This window comes from Corvus hawaiiensis, chromosome 3 (assembly GCF_020740725.1).
Source record: "Corvus hawaiiensis isolate bCorHaw1 chromosome 3, bCorHaw1.pri.cur, whole genome shotgun sequence".
Classification (NCBI taxonomy): domain Eukaryota; kingdom Metazoa; phylum Chordata; class Aves; order Passeriformes; family Corvidae; genus Corvus; species Corvus hawaiiensis.
The window spans coordinates 80,801,223-80,821,086 of NC_063215.1; the positions used below are offsets into that span (position 1 = coordinate 80,801,223).

General features: G+C 39.3%; 1 protein-coding gene across 13 annotated transcripts in view; it reads right to left on the reverse strand.

Moving 5' to 3' along the window:
* RASGRP3 (RAS guanyl releasing protein 3) overlaps positions 1-19,864 on the reverse strand; it is a 56,280-nt gene extending 36,416 nt beyond the window's left edge. For 3 of the 13 annotated variants that reach the window (XM_048297768.1, XM_048297765.1, XM_048297762.1), the window contains exons 1-2: positions 7,950-8,054; positions 663-725 (exon numbers count right to left, since the gene is read on the reverse strand). The gene's annotated coding sequence lies outside the window, so the exon portion shown is untranslated. Of the gene's footprint in view, positions 1-662; positions 726-7,949; positions 8,057-12,607; positions 12,627-19,672 lie in introns of those variants that run through there. The other 10 variants (XM_048297774.1, XM_048297770.1, XM_048297766.1 and 7 more) reach the window with 7 other exon arrangements.

Consider the following 19,864-nt stretch of genomic DNA (forward strand, 5'->3'; position numbering starts at 1 on the left):
GGCAAAACAATAAAGGCAGGAAGAGGGTTTCAGAGACTTAAGTAATGGGAAACTGGATGTCTGAGATGGAGCAAGACAGAGTTAAAAGGACAGAGGGCAGGACAAAGCTTTGGCTCCTTTTGCTCATTTGGCTGTTATGGTGCATTTGTAATCGGATAATCCTTTGTTTTCCCTTTGATGAATGTAGAAAATGGTTCACACGTAACTGCTATTTCCCCACAGACCTGTTAATAGGTCCCAGACAAGGAGGGAGGCTGGACCAGTTGCTAATGGCCAGCAACCCTTCTCACTCCCTGGTGGCAGCTGCCCATTCATTGGGGAGCTGTTGCTCTTTAGGGAGAGAATGCAAATTAAAATGGTATGCAAGGAGACAGTGACAGACACTCATGGCAGCAGCCAGACCTGCTGCGTGACCCTTGGAGCTCATGCAAATTGCAGTCTCCTGCACACTCACACCAAGCAGGGATGCTTGTCCCGGGTGGTGCTATGGTTTCACAGCTGCAGAAGTCACCAGCGTCTCACGACTCACAGGCAAACAGGCCTGCAAGAAAGAGGCTGGTAGAGTAGAAACACAGCCAGGAGCTCAGGAGAGATCCAGTATCTTTCTTTTTGGAATTCTGTCAGCAGATGCTGGACATGAAAATGTATAAGCAGTTTCTTACCTCTAGTTATAATTTCTGAGATTCCCTTGGGAAGATGGGTGAAACAATGGCAGCTTCAGATTCCTAATGATGCAAAGAGAGTATTTTAAACACAGGCATACAGTGCTTCTTGGGCCAGTTCAGAGTTTTTTTAAACACTAAGCCTCCAACAGAGAAGAGCAGTAAAGAGATTATTTGCTGGTTTTATTGTGTCTGACTAGATTTTATACTTTTTTTTCAGAGGTAACAAAGCAACCATCAGTGAGCTGACAACTTTGTTTCCTCACCAAGCAATCTACTGAGAAACATACGCTGGTTAGTACAAACATGAAGACACAGCAAACCTCTAAAACTGTTTATGATACAAGAAGTCTACAGAGTACAGGATATGAGAACAGTGTCACCACAGTTCCTATATTTCTATATCCAAGCTCTTGGAACAGAGTGAGTTTTATTAATAATCACATACCTTCCTAACAATAAGACAGCTTGCAGCCAACAAATTAAATGCCTTCTTTAAAAAGAGACTCATGTAAGAGTGTCCTATATGTGAAAATATACAGAACAGCAAGACAACTTGAAAACGGGGAAGGAGCAGTGTAAAAAAACTCTCAAAAAAAAAAAAAAAGAGGAAAAGCATCTTAGAGTTCCTGCTTTAATAAGTAATACTTCAAACAAGCAACTTTGGTCTTTATTTTGCTAAGATTATTTTGGCAGTTATATATTTATTGTATGAAAGAATATTTAAGACAGGACTGCAGCTACACAAATATCCCACTTCCACAGCCCCAGAACACACTGCTACCATAGGATTTCAGAAAAACAAAGCTTATCAAAACCAGTTGGTTATGTTTGCAAAGCTCATGTCTTAAGATACAACACTGTAATTCTTTAAACCTCATGTATGCTAAAGATTCACCACTATCTGAAAAGCAACTAGAGCAGTTGCTGTAGTTGTAACAGCTGAGAATCACATACTACACCCAGTACACTTTTGTCTCTGTAGATAAAACCCTGTCAGTTAATTGTTAGTATAACAACTTTGCAGTAGCCAGTTCGGACCATCCCAAGCAACTTGAAAGACTATTAAATTCATCCAAACCTGCTTGTTTTGTATTTATAGAGAACACCCATAAATCTTTACTCCTTAGCATATAATTATCAAATTTCAGGACCTTACCAGAATTTCTTTATGTATCTGCTAAACCTCAACAATAGTAAAAAAAAAAAAAAATCCTGTGGCTATGTAGTAAAGCTAGTATCAAGTGAAAAATGTGGTCAAGTAACGACAAGAAATTGAAGGGTGAAGGGGTTGGGAAGATCTTGATTTAAAAGCTGATTTAGAGACTTAGGGACTTGTTTTTCTTCCCCAGTATTTAGCATTGAAAGACTGGCTGCTATTGCAGTCAGGTTTTCAGAACAGCTCAGTCCTTTTCTAGCTTACTTACAGGAGCAAATTATATTTCTATAAGCACTAGTATACCAGATAACCATACTCAAGTTAAATCTTACACCAATTTCTATTTCAATGTCATTAAATCAGTTCAAGAATTCAAAAAGGAGAAGGAAACACAGACACAAAGCAAATTGCAAATGGGCCTTTGCTTAAGATACATTAATCTGAAAATCACGTCTCTTATTTTAGTTCTGCAATATGAGCTGAGAACTAGATCCAAAAGAAGGATTAAGAGCCTAAATCCTGGATCCTTTTTACTTCTACAGCCTGACTCCAGGGGTATGTTTCTCAACCTGGTCTCTCACTTCTCACCTCCTCAGCCCAGAAGGTGACTGCCTAGAGCTTGTAACCTCTTTCTGCACTTTCAGTATTAAAGTCTGAATCAGTAACATCAAGAAGCTCCCTACTTAGGTCGCTCCTAAATCCTTTTGGGCTATGTACATGCAAAAGTCCTCCGCCTTGTCTGTGTTAAGCATCCTTTAGTCACACCTAACATGTCAATCCCACACTACACAGGTGCAGTCATGATGCCCAAGTTCTTTTTCCAAGAGCTCTGAACACTCCTTAAAGCTATGAGAGATACAGGATCAACTCTTCCTGTTAATGGAAGGATTGCAGATCTCACACTGTCATGCTGAGACTATAGAGGAGATTTACCATCCTCAGAATCTCGGTGTAATTCCATATTACAGGAAATAATGAAGTTTTTGTGGTCTGCAGAGAGCGAGCAAGCAAGAGCATGACTGTGTCATTTAAGGGGAAGAGCACTCACTCAAGAAGAGGGGAAAAAAAGTGAATCCTAGTTCCTTCCCCAATTCCTACTTTAGATAAAAATATACAGACAGTCATTAGGGCAGGGCCTGGAAACCAAGAGTTTTAGGAAGGGTGGCAGCTGTTCCAGGAAGTATGTGTTCATGAATTCAGCAAAGCAGAACATGAGTAAGCAAGCTAAAGTAGGCAAGACATCTTTAGCAGAGGAGATTATTATTAGTCTTTTAAGGAAGCTATTTCATGAACGGTGTGATAAGACTGGAATGTCATGGCTATTCTGATGTGGATGACAAAAATCACAAATATCCAGACAGTGAGTTGACTCAAGCCCTAATTCAGCAAACTTTTTCAGATGTAATTTTCCCCACTGGTAATCAATTCTATACTTGCACAAGCTGGGGGTTTTTTTACTTCCCACTAGCAACACCAGAAATTTCCAAACAAGCTCTGGGCTCAAACAATGCGTTGATGCAAAACAAACAATTTACCAATGTGTGCCACATGAACCAGCACCAAGATTATGGATTGGGTGGACCTAAGTGAAGTATGGGTTATGAATAGAAGCCTATCTGTACTAATGCTACTTCAGATTAAGGGAATTCAATTTGTTGAGACCAGAGTTTAAGCTGGAGAAACATTACATCTTTCTAAAGAACATGACCAAGAACACAGCATTACAACAAAGAATATATGCAACCTTTGGTCACGTGTCAAAGGCAGCCTTATCAACATGTCTAGCAAGCATGCAAATACCCCCCCATACAAGCCGTGTTCAGTCTGACCATATCATGTATGGCTTACTTAAATTCTACTCTCTAAGACTGATTTCTACATTGAAAATCTTCAATCTGTTTCAGCCATGGGGAGCAAAATATGCTTCAAAAATAATGGAAAATCCTTGTTCATCTCAAAGATCCTGCTCCTGCACACACCTGCACTCCAGACCCCCTCGCACAAGCCCATCACTGCTCTGAGCAGAGTAGGTTTCCATAGAAGGGGTTGAAAAGAGAGGCAGTTTTAACAGGAGTGGAAGGAGTTAAATATGGAAATGTGTTAATACATATAACACGTAATATCAATATGTGTATCTCAGCTACTGCATATTAAGCTTGGTATGACTTTTGTGCTAGTCCAAAGCAGACATATGATGCTGAATCACTAATGTTAAATTTGTGTTAATTTAAGATGATACAGTTATTTTCTCCTTGCAGGAGCTAAATATATGAAGTATCTGAACAATAATAGCTCGGGTCTCACTAATTTTGCACATATTATTATGCCTGGCAGGTTCTTGAGATGCTGAAGCCTTTTCCCCTTGCCCGAGAAACTCCAGATCATTAGTAAAGAGCATATGCATAAATCACAGGTGGGAGAGTATTCTATAGAGAGAGTCAAACCATTTCACTTCTTTGAATGTGGTAAAGGGGAGCAGTTTTTCAGAGAAGTGAGACAGCAGATGGCCACCAAAACAACCAAAGCAGTTCTCAGGAGTAATTGTATTTTCTGCTGAGCTGTAAACATCAGTCCTGTGGGTATTTCCACACACCCACATGTTGATTCTGACCTCATACACACTTAGAGGTTAGCTGAGCTTTCTGATGGGATCTCTCATGAATTCAGCTCAGCAAATACCTATGTATTTGCAGGATTAGTCTTTGTATCTGATCTGGACTCACCAAATCTGTTTTGTTGATGTTGCTGGTGCTTGCAGCTGATATTCTTTTACATTCATTACAAGAGGAAAGCTCTCCCCCCCACCCCCTGTCACAATACCTCTATTCTGGTGGTCAGGTGGTTTTTAGATATGTTGTACCAATAAGAAAACCTATTAATGAAAAGGTACTACTGCACTGGCTATTCCCATTGAATAGAAAAAGCACAGAGAAAAGCGATGAAGAGCAAAAACCAAAAGTCCTGAGAATTTGTTGCAGGCTTTTGATTCAAACTCTTAGGTATAAAATATTCTGATTTCTCACTTGTAAGAAAGGGTCAACATGAAAACACATTTATCAACTTCAGCAGTGAAAAGTGAATATACCATAAATATGTTAACAGAAAACCCTCAGAGCAAGTTGTGTAGCGTACCTGTACAAATGTATTGCAGCCAGGCCTGGACGGCTTAGGGAAAAAAGAAAACCACACACATACTCTTACAGTATTTTTAAAAGTAGTTTCCTCTCTTTATTCAGGAACATCCTGGGAGTGGCTCCTTGGTACAATGGCATTTTCAACTAGGGACAGGGTCTAGCACAACTGCAGCTGCTCCTCAGCTAGATGTTTTGATATAGAGCAGAAATATACCCATTCAGATGCCAGGCTGCCCTGATCATTTCCTCAGAGTAAAGGGAAAAGATTTAACAGGAACCTTATGACACTGTCAGTGACAGTGGTATGCGCTGAGCTTCTGCACAAGGACAGCAATGTCCCCACTGTTACCCAATCTCCAGGATGAGCTTTCAGTTATGTATTGGGCTTTCTAAAGACGCATCAAGGGGAAATGCAAGGGCAGAGCACTTCTCTGAACAAAAATCTGAAATTTAATTAATGTGCTTCATGCCTATGCACACCTGCCTTGACTTACGTGAACATAATAATGGGGGTGTATATTCAAAAAGCTGAGCACTGGTTTTTAGGAGACTAGGATATTATAATATAAAAGGGTGGTGGTACAGAGGTTGTGTTTTCTGCTCAAGTGCAAAACCAGTGTGTGCCCCAGTGGTGTTCCATGACTGATGCTGCAGTGACAGATGTTGCAGTTAGAATTCATGAGAAAAGCCGAAAAGTGAGGAGAGCCTGACTACTGCACTTATTTCTCAAAGTACACTGTCTGTGTTTAACAGTAAGTATTCTTACCAAAATGGGTTAGTGATAAGGATTGAATCAATTATAGTCTTGAGAATCTTGTGATGTTGATCAAGTTTTCTTCATTTTGTGTACAGAGAATTAAAAAATCTAGTAATGAGTCTTGAATTAAGTTCAGAATCAGATACAGAAATGACAGTGGGAAGCTGTAAATAAAGCCGGGATTTTTATCTTAAACTTTGCAGATCCAAGTGATGAGTTATACTCCTTGATTGTAAATTATCTTAATAACCAATAGTATAGAGGCACAAAACTGAGCTCTCCCACCACATTTCTTTGAGCCAATTCAAGTTACCACTATAAGAACATGTTTTCAGACATTATTACCTGAAGGTGAGCTCAGCAGTGCAGTTATCTGAAGTTTACTTTGTAATCATAATTTTGTCTCTTTTATATTACCCTTAATTCCCAGGGCTGCCTGAGAAGAAAATCAGCTGCAAAAGAGGCACATATAGTTGGCTCACAGTCCAGCTGGTGCAGAGCCATATGGCTTTACATCAACCTTCTGCACCGATACTGGCACAGTGGTTGTAGAGAAGCAGGGAAGAAGTTACAGCAGGTATGGACTGAGCTCACATCTGTTTTCTGGTGGATTTGGGGTTTAACTTAGGTTTAAAACTTGGTCCTTCAACAGACCTGGACAGTTTGCTTAACTGAGAACACTCATTGCAAATAAAAAATACAGTGTCTGGAAACAAACACACGATGGCATAGTCTTACTCAAAAACCAGAATTCCTTCTAAAAGTCTTCAATTTCTGGAAAAAAAAAAATTTATTCTGAGATCAGAATAAAAAGCAACAGGAGACAAGTTATTCTCCCTGCCCCACATGGAACATGGAATGGAGATGTGGACAGGCTGGAGGGGGCCCATTGCAGCCAAGGTTCCCAGGGGACCAGGGGCTCCTGGCGCACCACCAGGTACCTCAGGACCCATAGGCCTGCTCCATTCACGGTGTTCCATGGTATCCCTATGGGAGGGCTGCAGTGTGCTGAGAGCACTTCAGTTCTTGGTTCAAAGGCAGTCTACCCTTAGAGACACAAACAGGCAGGAAGCCACACAAACTTCTGGTTTTGTGAACAATTGAAACCGATTGACATTTTCTGATAAAATTTCCAATGTCAAAGCTATGGTTAAAAAGAAAAGTAAAAGTCTTCAAGGAGAAATAATGTCTCACTTTTTTATGTGAGAAATCTTTGCAAAGTTTATTCTCCCTACCTTTAAAGGAGAGACTGCATGCAACCTGTCAGTGTTTACTCTTAGACTTTCCTCAACAGGACCCCACTGCTCTCCACTTCTGCCCCTCATTAACTTTCCCCAAAGCACCTTAGTCTTACCACATATCAAGATCCATCACTCATTCATCTGTTCCCATTCCTCCTAAGTCTTCCTCCAAAGAAACCTGATTCATCTCTACGTAAATAATTGATCAAAAGTTCCTTTTTATATATCCTATAGTCTGGTTTTAAAAGAAAACTTCAGGCCGTAAGAGTCAAAAATTATCTGACAGGAACATCAATCATTCATGAAGCAAAATCACAAAACATGCAAGTACCCAAAAATAAATAATTAGGAACTTGGAGATATTTAGAAGACTCATTCACTGTTTTTTAGGGAGGATTTTTTCAATCTTCACAATCTAATTACGCATTATTATCCCGAATGACTCAATAATATCTTTATCAGTACATCTTCAGTCTTCCTGTACTTCTCTGCTTCTACTTTTTCCTTTCAAAAAGATCTCTGCATTCACCCCCAGAAAGTAACCAGTCAGAAGAAATTTTGTTCAGATTGATCACATTGTTTTGAGGGTGTATCTCTGTCAATTCCTTACACTAGTACTTTTAAGCCAAACACTGAAATTTCTCTATACTCAAGTTGCATCACTACCTATTGACTAGGTCTACAGAGAAAGGAAAATACAGTCTTCCTAAACAGCCTCCTCACTCCATCATCTGAGTAAATAAGCAACATAATCCCTTCCTGGCTAGCATGAGGGCAAAACACCGTACCTGCCTTATTCCCGCAAGAGCAAAAACAATGCCGTTGTTAATCACAGGTCAGAAAAATACAGGCAATCCGAGCATGAATGACTGCTTATCAATGAAGTTTCAAAAACACACCTCACCCTTTCAAGTGTTTTTATGAAAGGTCTAGGATGAAAATAGGAAAACAGTGACAGTTTAGGAAAAAAAATCAGAAACAGGGAAAATCACTTACTGTACTTAGTTCTGTAGAGGTATTCAACACAAACATCACCCTTCCTTGTCCAGCTGCCAAGTGCTAAAGCATGAAATGAGCAGCTGTTTCCTTCAAGCTGGGGCTGTGTGTCTTAACTAGTCACATGTCCCTCCTGATAAATCTCACTGCTGTGCCAGGAGGTTAGAATCTGAAGATCATTATTCCCCCTATTAGAAAATCCTTTTCATAACAGCAGTCTTGGCTAAAGCATTTGACTGGAATGCGGTGCTATGTGCTCCATAACTTCTGGTTTTCTGTTGGGTTTTTTTTCCAAATTACTAACACCAAACAGTAGATAAGCCTTAATCGACAGTAGGGGCAGCACAAGTGGAAAGTTAAACACATCCCCGCTGATCTCTTCAGGTTTTTTTCTGACTTCACACTTCGCTGTGTTTTAATATAGGAATTTAAACAGGAACAGGAAAATATAAAATACTGCTGTGCTCATAGTGTCTTTAACACCAGGCCACTCCACTGATCATGCAAAATACATGAGCAATGGCACTTTTGGGGATTAGTTGATCTTAAGTGTAACATTACAATCTTTTGTGTTTGGACAGTAGAGTGATGAGTACTTTATTAACACTGGAGATCATTTAAATTCTGGCATCTGGCATTTTTACATCATGGATCGTGGGGCTGCATTTTGCCAGACATTGTATAGTCAGACTGAGATAGACCCTTTGAGGTGAGGACTATCAGTCTAAACCGAGACAGCAAAAAAAGCCATTCTTATCCCCATGTTCCCTGATGTAGGACAAATGAAGGAGAAACAGTGAAGTCAAGAAAGGAACAGGTTTTGATGGAATTTTCCAGGGTGATATGTAGTCATACATTACTGAAATTCAACTGAGACTTTACACTTAATTCCCTTTAGCTTGGTCACACATTTAAAGATATTTAGGTATTTAAGGACAAAGGCATACAGTCAATGGTATTTTGAGGGTGAGGTGCAAAACATCATTTTCTGAATTTCTTTAATTCCCGTCCCACATATAGGATACACTGTGCTGAAATCTGGTGGTACCTTAAATTGGAAAGACTGACAGGACACAGGAAATTGCCATACCTCAGTATAGGATGTGGTAATGGTATTTTGATGTTTGGTAAGCAATCCAGATCCCAGAAGACTGCACAGTCTCATTGGATTACAAGGGCACTATAGGGCATTTTTCTGAAATACAAACTGCACCAGTAGATAGTGCAGCATTTGAGATATGAACAAATTCAAGGAATTTCTCAGAGCCAGGCGGCTGTTGTCAAAATTGTTAAAATATAATAGCATATCTAGCTGGCACATTTGTCAGAATCCAATGAATGCCAGCAAATCCCTGAGGATGAGGTCTGCAGTGAGAAAGGGTAACTCGGGTTGCTTCCTTTGACCTTACCCAACTCTTCATATTATATAAAACAGCACATGGGTACAAAACCATGCAGCCACCAGTGCTGCCAGCATAGCCTGGAGCAGGGAAGAAGCCCTTGTGCTAATTACTCACGCCTGCCTTTGTGAGCATCTCCTGCTTCTCAGGACTCCAGGGAAATAAGTTTTCCGAAAACACACCTCCTGCCTTGAAATAGCTCTCTCAAGCCGGCCAGGCATGGGTGTACCCATCTTGTGGAGCGGCTCTTGTCCCAGCCTGGGTAGTGAAGGAGCCCCCAGGTGGGGGTTCCTGCTCAAAGGGCTTGAGCTTTGCATGAGGCCCAGCCTCTGCTTGGCATGAGTAAGGGGGTCAGTGCAGAGGGAGGAGGAAGGCCTGGGAAATAGGGAATATTTGCTGCAGGTGTGTCCCGGTGCACAGTCAGGCTGGGCAGCACCTCAGCAAGCTGCTCCTCATGTTGTCCTGGGAGACGCCCAAGAGAGTGTCCCAGAGCATGGGGGTCTGTGACCCAGGGGCCTGCACAGCTGCTGAGGAGGTTTTAAAAAAGGAGGCTGTAAAAACTATGAATTTAAAAATGAGAAATAAGCCCATGACGAATGAGTCCATTTAAGTTTAGGGCACAGGAGGGATGGCAATTTCAAAAAGGGAGGGAGAGCTGCCCTGGCAGAACCGAGTTGGAAGTTCCAGCAGACCCTGGCCATGGACGGCTGCTCACAGAGCTGGGTGTAAACACCTGGCTTTGCTCAGAGAAAGGAGAAAGCACTCACTGTGCTTTAGGGCATGGACCATTGACCAGATGAGTTATCCTTGGGAAATGCCATTTCATTTCCCCTAAAACGCACTGAGATCAAGGGTAACAGAACTTTACATGCAGCTTTAAAATTACTCATAACTTTCTTTATAACTTTGTACAAAATTACTCCCTGTTGATACTGAAGAAAACATGATCGAAATGTGTTCCACAATAATGTATTTGTCCACAAAGACCGTTTTTATTACTTTGTCTGTTTCTCTGATTATGCAACATCAACCGCACTCTTTTACATTTATCAGGACCCATTAATATAATTGATTAAATACTGGTAGTACCTGGGCCATTTGAAATAGCACAATGTCATCACTCTGCACTGAATAGCTGTCTTTTTTGGTAGTCATGCTCCACACAGGAACGTAATTTGATGATAATGACTGAATGGCAACATTCCACAAACAGTTTAGTATATGCTCCCTAAAAGAAAAGGAGCCTTTGTACTTTCTGAAATGAGTAGACAAATAATTTTTTTTTATGGCTCAGTAAAAACTGGAATAAACTGTGGTTTATGTGGGAAAAAGCTTATCTATCCTCATGCTAGATGGTTTTAAGTCATTAAAACAGAACAGAGAAACAGAACAGAGAAATAATTTGGGTGTAGTTCCTGAAAATAAAGGTCTTAAAATTTTGTGGAGGTTTTTATTTTTTCCTATTCTTTCCTGTTTTTTTTTAAACAAATGCCAACATACAAAAGAAGATCAGGTAGTTAAGGCAGATACAATAAATTAAGGGTTGTGTTCTTACACCTATCAGATAGCATCTTAAGTATGACAAAAGCTTTGCTGTTTGGAACACAACAGTATTCTGCCTTGTCTTTGTGTTGAGAAAACAAATGAAGACTGGATTGAAAAGGGTACATCTTTGTCTATGGACATTCATTTTTGAGCAGGACTTGATGATCCCTGTGGGTCCCTTCCAACTCAAAAGATTCTATGATTAATGCCTCAAATAAAAACTGAGAGATGAACACAGATTTCTCAAACATGCTGAAATGAAACATGAGAAATCTGGAAAAGGAACACCAACAAAAAAAGTACAGTTAGCACTGAATTGTGATAGGGATGTGTGCATGTAAGGTAAAATTTTAAATGTCAGATAGTATGGATAGCTTTTAGAATAGCCTCAAGGAACTGAAGAATGGAACAGTTGTCCATTTTGGTTTGGGTTATCAGGAAGGTTTTGGCTTTTATTGATGCTGGATAAATGGATCCAGAGCCTCTCCTTATTACAGGAAAGGCTTTATTTCATGGCTTCTTTTTAACTGTTGTTTTTCTTAGTTTTTTAAAGACATATTTGGCTATGTCTTGTTTATGTGTCATTTAATTAACCGTAGGTGTTTTAATTTAGAAATTGATCACTGATAGAGAGCTTATCTCAACATCACTGCTTTGATACTGTGGAGAATTTTGAACTGTAGAGTTATTTTCTGCATATGGCAGTTACGGACATCTGTTTTGTGGGTTGCCTGAAAATGTCACCTTTCTGTTAACATGTTCTTCTGGAATTTATGGAACAGGATGTCAGACTTTCAGTGGACATAAATGTCAGGTTACACTAACTGTAAATCTGTGTTGCCACATTTGTTTACTAAATGGCTGCACCACTCTTCAGCTTCAGCCTTTTAGAATATATGGAACTCAACAGACAAACTGCTTGGTTTGCTGGTCTACTTCACTGCCCCAGATATTATATAGCCTTCACTATCAGCTGAAGTGAATGAAAGCAAACCATGGAAGCCTTCACTAGACAGGATGTTTTATAAATACCTAAGTGCGATTAAAGGGGCTGCTATAAATAGTCCAACAGCTCTTACACAAAGCTTCCAGCTAAGGGACATATGAAGGGCATAACAGAGAGGAAATTTTGTATATAAGGCTCTCAACCTTGCATTGCATTAAATCAGTTTTAAACATCTATAGGCTATATTACATCCCTAGCAATCGAAGCCAGTTCCAGGTTCTTCAGTGTAATGCTCTAGGGGGCATAGAAGTACTGCAAATGCCTGGTGTACCTCCCCTTTTGTGCCCAAGGATGCACTCAGTAGTCACGTTATCTCTAAGAAAGTAAGAGTTGAGAGGATAAGTTATCAAATTAGGGCACCCCTGGGTATGACACTTGAAATCAGTCCTGGGTATGACACTTGAAATCAGTCCTTCTTTTGTATCATCAAATGTCAGGGGGAGCCCATAGCAATGCTTAGAGTCAAGGCTGCTGGTTACTTTTCATTGGAAAACAATGCACAGTGATTTAAGTATATGAGAAAATAATGATTTGAGTGGAAGTTTGATATCCTGTCTACCCATGTGAAATTTGGAATTTGTGAATTAAGCTAAAACATCCGATAATTCCATTGTCAGAAATAATGGAGGGAAAAAAATTGTTGTGCTCTGTTAAACATTTCTTTCAAGTAGAAAAACAGTAATAGTTCTGGTCTATGAAGTACAGACCTGATTTTTGACAGCTCAGTTGCATCATGGCAGGCAGTGGGGGATTTTTTTGTTGACCCAGTAAACATTCAGCCCAGCTGTAAGCCTCTGACAAAGGTTTTCACTTGTTACCGTGACTCCTGAATTCTCTGGGAATTAAGGCACTCTGCCAGTGGTGTGTGCCCTCAGTTCCAGAGGGGCTCTTGCTTGTCCTCTAGGCTGTCTTCCCACCACTTTTGGATGGCTCCTAGTTTTCTCCTAAGCACTTGGTCTGCTTAGTGGAAAACCCAGAAGCAGTATGCCTGGAATGGAAGGGATAGGACAGAGAATAGAATAGAATAGAATAGAATAGAATAGAATAGAATAGAATAGAATATTTCCATTTGAAGGGACTTATGATGATCATCTTGTTGGATGAACATCATCCAACTGTGAAGCACAGACCTGTAAGAGTAAAGGAGAGAGGATCCAGGAGGTAGAGATGGGAGGCAGAAGGATGAAGCTTAATGATAAAGGTGGAAGGCAGCCTTTTATCTCTTGTACATTACCAGTAGGACCTCCCTCCTTTTCCTTCTTTCCTCTTGATGTCTAGCTTGGAACTGTGCTCTGGCTTGTGGAAATCCTGTGCACTCTCAGCTGCAGGTTAATGGTAGCTGTGTCTTAACTTGAGTAATATTTTCTTTAAAATAGTATAGGCAGATACTAGATTTTAGGGATTACAAATTTGGCATGAAAAATAGGGGCTGCTGGTCTTATCTTTTCTGTATTCAAACGTACTCAAAAAACCCCAAAATGCATCCATGAGACCAACCCTTCTTGCACTTATTCCCTCCTTCCCAAAGCCCAAGCTATTCACAGAGAACCTGGAAATTTATAGTTTCTTCCTTATATAGACATGTGTAAGAAATTTCAATTATTGAAATTTTTACTATTATTGTAAGAACACTGTTCACTATTTCCAGTTTGCTTTGCTTGGTTCTGTTTCACCTTGGAGTACAGAGGTGGAATGAGAAATATAAGTTGTTCTGCACTGTGAATACTAAAGGGGGCTGGCTAAGAGATAGGGCGAAATCGTGCCATGCAGTCATTGCAGGCACTAAGGACATATTCTATAGCAGTGACAATAGACCCATTATTGTTTACAAAAAACCCCAAAAAGCGAAAGCAACAAAAGTTCTTCATTGTCTATTACCAACTAAATTGAATAATTATATTCCACAGGGTGGATATGCTCATTTCAGAAGCAGACCTTGAAGAGTGTTTTGCTGTAATTCTAGACTTAGCAGTCTAGTCTAGTCTAGTCTTTCTTACAGTAGCAGTCTAGTCTAGTCTAGTCTTTCTTACAGTAGCACGAAAGCACATCTGTCATAAAGGGGTTTTTTCCCAATACAGTCTAGATGGAAGATTTCTAAACAGACTTGTGCATTTGGAAAAGATTTGTTCTCCAGCCATCCTCATTGTGAGTGATGTGCTGAACAAGGATGCAATGCTGTAACATTCAGTGTTGTTGAATGTACAGCAGCTCTCAGTTTCTGTTGTCTTTTCTGCATCTGGTAAGTTTGAGCTAATCTGTAGCTCCTTTACCACTTAAAAATCTCCAGTAAGGATGTTTTTTTCCCACAGCTGGTGCAAATGAATACAAGTAACCAAGAGTATGACATCAGGGGTTTTTTCAGAGTTCTTCATGACATTCTCTCTCAGACTTCAAATGAAATTATAGTTGCACAGAAAGTTTCCAATTCAGTGAGCATATGTTTTAAAATGCATTTATTTCTGTTTTACTGAAAGTACCTTTCTGCATTTTACTGTCTCTCCTATTGTAAGTTCAACTGCTGTCAACTTTGTCTTGTATAATTCATTTCTGAGAATGTTTTTCACCTAAATTTTACATCAGAGAAAATGTCATCTGCCACATTTGCATTACACATAAATAGTGACAAATGTTTTATTCGCTATATTAATTTTGATAAACATATTGTCACCACTGATGTCATAGTGGCTCTTGGTTTGGTAAGTCAGTCTTTCCTCAGTGATGCAGCACAGGCTGATGCTGAGTATCTAAGTATTAACTTAAAGCAACACATTCCACGTTGCAGCATGACATAGTCCATTTGCATTGACATTACAAGAGTAGAAACAATGGAGTCTAGAAACAGACCCAGTAAAGAGCAAGAAACCAAGCCTATTTCCTTCCTCTCCCTAGGAAAATACTGACTTTTTAAAACTGTTTCTGTCAAAATACTAAAAATTAATGCACTGCTCCCTTATAAACAGTAGCACTTTCATGCACTGTAAAATGAGGCATGGATCACAAATGCCTACCCTGATAGAACTGTCAGGCAGGATCTCCACTTAGTCCAGCACACAGCATGCTTATCAGTCAGACTGTTATGCAGCAGCCTGTCTGAGATCTGCTGCAAATGTCTCAGGGTTCATGCTCCCAGTTTACTCTGAGTGAGTTTGCATCCATCTCTGCCTTCATGCCATGTATGAAGTATTCAGTGCAAAGACAAGAGAGAGGCTATTGCTTCCACGCTCATTAGTTGAGAGGAGATTTGCTTATTATAGTCACAACACTTAATATTTTTGTATGACAGAGCCCCTTGGGGCCAAGGTCTCTATATATAACTGCTGGATTTATTATACTTGTTTTATTCTGGGCCCTTCTCTGTTGTTAGTTCCAATTCCATTTCTTTTAGTGGTATGAAGACATTATCCTGCTCTTTTATCTTTTTTCTGCTTTTAATTATTGCTTAAGACAGTTATCTCTAATAGAATATATGTGAATGAATAGAACTATGCTAGGGTGATGTGCTGCATCCAGAATTCCATATGGGCTGTGTTTCAGTATAAAACCACAGCAGTATACGAAGGCAGTATGAAGGTCCCTTGTTTTAAGAGAGAAAGAAGAGACTAGCCATGACTGGGAGGAAGATCAAGCAGCTCGGAAAAGGTCATCATTAATCCATTTTTCTCCCTTGCCTGTTCCCATTTTTGAAGTTATGAAGTGCATTTTGTAGTTCAGTTGAGATTGAATTTGGTTTTCCTTTTTCCTTTAATAATGATCTGATCTTTGAAGATTTGTCTTTGCCTCCAGCCTTCCACGATAATTGTGGTACGGTAATAACCCAAAATAATAGTGGAACACTATGCTGGAAAAACAAGGTGTGTTAGAATATAAAGGATTCTAAGAATGCTAACTGTCTAAACAGAGATGTTGGTACACATTAATTTTTGTTCTTTCTAACTCAAGTGAACTACATTTCCATTCTCCTGGGGCTCTGTAGTGCTGCACTACAGAACTGTTAGAGCAGGGCTCTGTTTTGCCCTGTGCAATTGCTTGGGTCCACAGAGTCTGTGGGGACCATTGTGATAAACGGGTCTGCAACCATTACTAGACAGGGGGTCAGGAAGGGAAACTTCAGAGAAGATTAAAAAATATAGCTGCACTTTGGCATAAAGATTGATTTTAAAGAAGCTTTTTTTTTTATCCTTGTTTATGCAACAGTACTTTCCTAGTCCGCTAGAAGAGTAGGAAAGCAAGCAAATGCTTTTTCTGATAGCACAGAGACTTCTGGGAGAAACACTCCATCTTCCATGCACACATTGACCTTCACCCTTGTGCAGTAAGTTGGTACAAAGCCTGTGCAACATTTAATTCCCATTTGAGCTAAAGGATTTGTGTCAACCTGAACAATTCTCACTGTTGTGGGTTGCTACTTGTGTGTGGAACATTGTGATCTTCCCCTTAAACTTTTATCTTGAACATACTACATCCATACTGCTCTGTTGTAAGCAGGAAAGCCTTTGGGTTTTGGATAAGAGAAATGGTAAAATTAACATGCTGTGCTCATAGTCAGACTAGATGATCTAATGACTCTACCAGGCTCTAAATTTTATCAGCCTGTTGAAATAATTTTGCTTGAAAACAACGAGATTACCCATATGCTTCAATTAAAGCACCTGCATAAACATTTTCACCAATCAGGATGTTATTCAGCACAAAGTTATGAGCTGGATGTTTTAGAGATTATCAAAGAAATTATTTTTTAACACTAATATTTCTGTTGTGTTGAACAGCTGCTTCTCTTTGTAGAACTATTTTGATGCTGTCCAATACTGAATGTTGATTTCTTAATGTGTTTTAACTGGTTTCTTTTTGTGGTCCCTCTTCCCCAGTTCTGTTTTTTGAGTGAGACTACTATAGACTGTACATGTGTTCTCAAAAAATCTTGCGCTGACTGTTCCAAACACTTGTAATTCTCTGCTCTTTTTTTTCCTATAACGTTAGTGGGCCTGACTGTGACTCGGAGAACAAAGCTTCCTTGTAAGAGTGTCTGGTATAGTGGAAGAAGGACTTAATTGCATGAGGAATAATCTTACTAAACCTGAACTAGCTTTGCAGGAAAGCATGGCATGACTTGTCACTCAAAGTGCATTATTTTTAAAGTCATATGATTTTTCTTCAAGTCAGTCAGCTTTCCTGGAACCAGAAATCTGAACTGCCCACACAGTAGTGGCAGCTGACTGAGGTATTTGTTTGACAATCCTAAACCTCTTTAATTACCTGGCAAAATAATGCCAGTGTAGGAAGCATGTGAACCTCAACTTCCTTCTGGTATATCAAGTTCTCGTATTTAATTTTTAGCTTGGAGCTTTAATAATTGCAGCCCTGTTAGTACTTGTGAACACTCAGAAGTGTTTATGTAGAAAGACTCTCCTGCAGAGTAGTTAGACCCTAGCAGGTGGTAAGATTTTATAAGGTGCTGGGGTGTAAATTTCATTCGAAGGCCTTCTGAAATCACAGAATCACAGAATAAACGAGGTTGGAAAAGACTTTTGAGATCATCGAGTCCAACCTGTGACCTACCATTCATTACCTTATCAGCTAAACCATGGCACTAAGTACCTCATCAAGTCTTTTTTAAACACCTCCAGGGATGGTGACTCAACCACCTCCCTGGGCAGCCCATTCCAATGCTGAACCACTCTATCTGTGAAGAATTTTTTCTAATGATTGTATCTTCAGGAGAAAGCCCTCAGTTTGCAAACTTTGAGCTCGTGGCCATGTGAACTCTTGCAGTTTAGAAACAAATCTTTATATGTGTGTTTATTAAGAGTATTAATTAGGCAATATCTAAGTACCATCTATAGTATTTTTTCCAAGGACAAATGTGAAAGTGCATCAGAACATTTTTTGAACACCTTTTCCTGTATAATTACAATGTAACTGGCTGATTTGTAAAGGATCTTTTCCTTATAGCTAAGGAAAGGTTTCTGTTTTTCTATATTCATGCAGTGGTACCAAGGTTTAGAATAATGTGGTGAGTGCTGCTGACCTGAATAAATCTGATACAATGTGTACTGCTTAGTTGTATTGCAGTCGCTGTTCAACTGACATCTCATGGAAATTATTGTATTTATTCAACACCAAAAATTGCAATGCTTTTTAAATTTTTAAATAAAAACACTTTTTTTTCTGTTTCTGCTTAGTCTTTGTACAGGGGAATCAGTTACTGAAGTTGAAAGCAAGGAATGTTACCTGCATGAGAGCATGCTGCACTAGTTACTCAAATTGCAGTCGAAAGAGCTTTTTCTTACAAATACCTGTACAAGCTTTTAGTTTTGCTGCCGTTTTATTCTTCACAAGACCAGGCTTATAATCACCTAGAACTGAGAATTACTGTAAATGCTGAGTATTTTGAAATCAGACAAAGAAAGGCCTGATCCTTTCCATGAGCACTGGCTAACATCTGCTTCATTGGAATTACGCTTGGCACCTCCCTGGATCAGATTTTCAGCTGACTGCTGCTGTTTACAGTTGCCCTATCGTGGCTTTTCACCTACATGGATGACATCCTGCCTTGCTATCTTCACAATAGCAGACTCTAAACATAATAGCATCCTACGGGGATACAGTAGAATAACAACACATCACACTTCCTTTTTACTCACCGGCAGCTTTTTAGCATAAACCGCTAATCCTAGACAACATCTGAATAACGAATAATCTGAACAGCATATGCTTGGAGGTAATGTGTTAACACAAATGAGACTAATACAAAAGTTATTCTCATCGATCTTTCAAAGGAGATAAAATCTGCCTGATGAAAACCTGAATCTATTAGTCTACAGCTTCTATTCTGCTGCCTGCAAATCACAACAGCATTTCCTTTGTTAGAAGTGCAAAGGACGTGCTCAGAATCGAAGAAATCAAACACAATCTTAAAAAACTTAATTTTTCCATCTTAAAAGTCTGTCTTGTTGATTGTAACTCAGTGAATTAATATGGTCTGTACACTGATCTATCTTAAAATAGAGCTTTTTACACAGTCATGATAGTATAATATTATTTATAGTATCTGAAAACGAGCAGATTAGAAATTTCCACTCATATTCTACTTTCAGTTTAAATTAGACTTCAGAATGGCAACATGTAGTATTGCAATGCAAGCAACAATGAATATTTTGATTTGACATCTATATGTAGTATATTTTTGTGTATATGCATGCACACACACACAAATTACTCGTCATAATAAATTCTTAAACACTAGAAACTTTCAGGTGCTTTCATTCAGGCAAAGTTCCTACCTTCAAATGTACATCATAGGACTAAATTATCACAAAACTTCCATTATTGAAATTTTGATATGTTTATATGTTCCATATTAACACATCTTGTATAAATATATATTTCATATACTTCTCCCTCCCTCCCTCTGTCTCTCAGTAAATCTATATTTTTAAACGAATGCAGAGTCGACATCGTATGTTCCTTTGGGGCATACGTTTACCATAACATTTCTCTAGTACTTAATCACAGTTTATAAAATGGACATGACACAAGTCAGGAAAAGAGCAAAGTTATGGTATGGATTTATGGCAAAGGCTTCTTTTGCTTAAGAAAAGTTCTGAGTAATCCATAAGTGAATTCAGATTTCTTTATCTAAAAATCAAACCTTTATCTAAAAGTCAGATGCCATTCCTTGTCCAAAATTCACTCCTTTTTCGTTTACCAGATTGGCCACACCTGGAAAGATGTAGAGCATGCAGCAAGCAGGAATGCCAGAAGGAAGCACTTACCTTAATTTGATAGGTACCTAACTTTCATCATGCTCTTTTTTTGAAAGAGTTCTTCTCAGAGTATTGAGATGCTGAGGTTATTTGCTCCCAACAGTGTCGTGCACATGACTCTCCCACTTGGCAGCCCTGGCAGGGCCCTGGAGAGAGAAGCAGTGCTCTGTTCACTCCCAACAGCTTCACTGAGACTGGGGC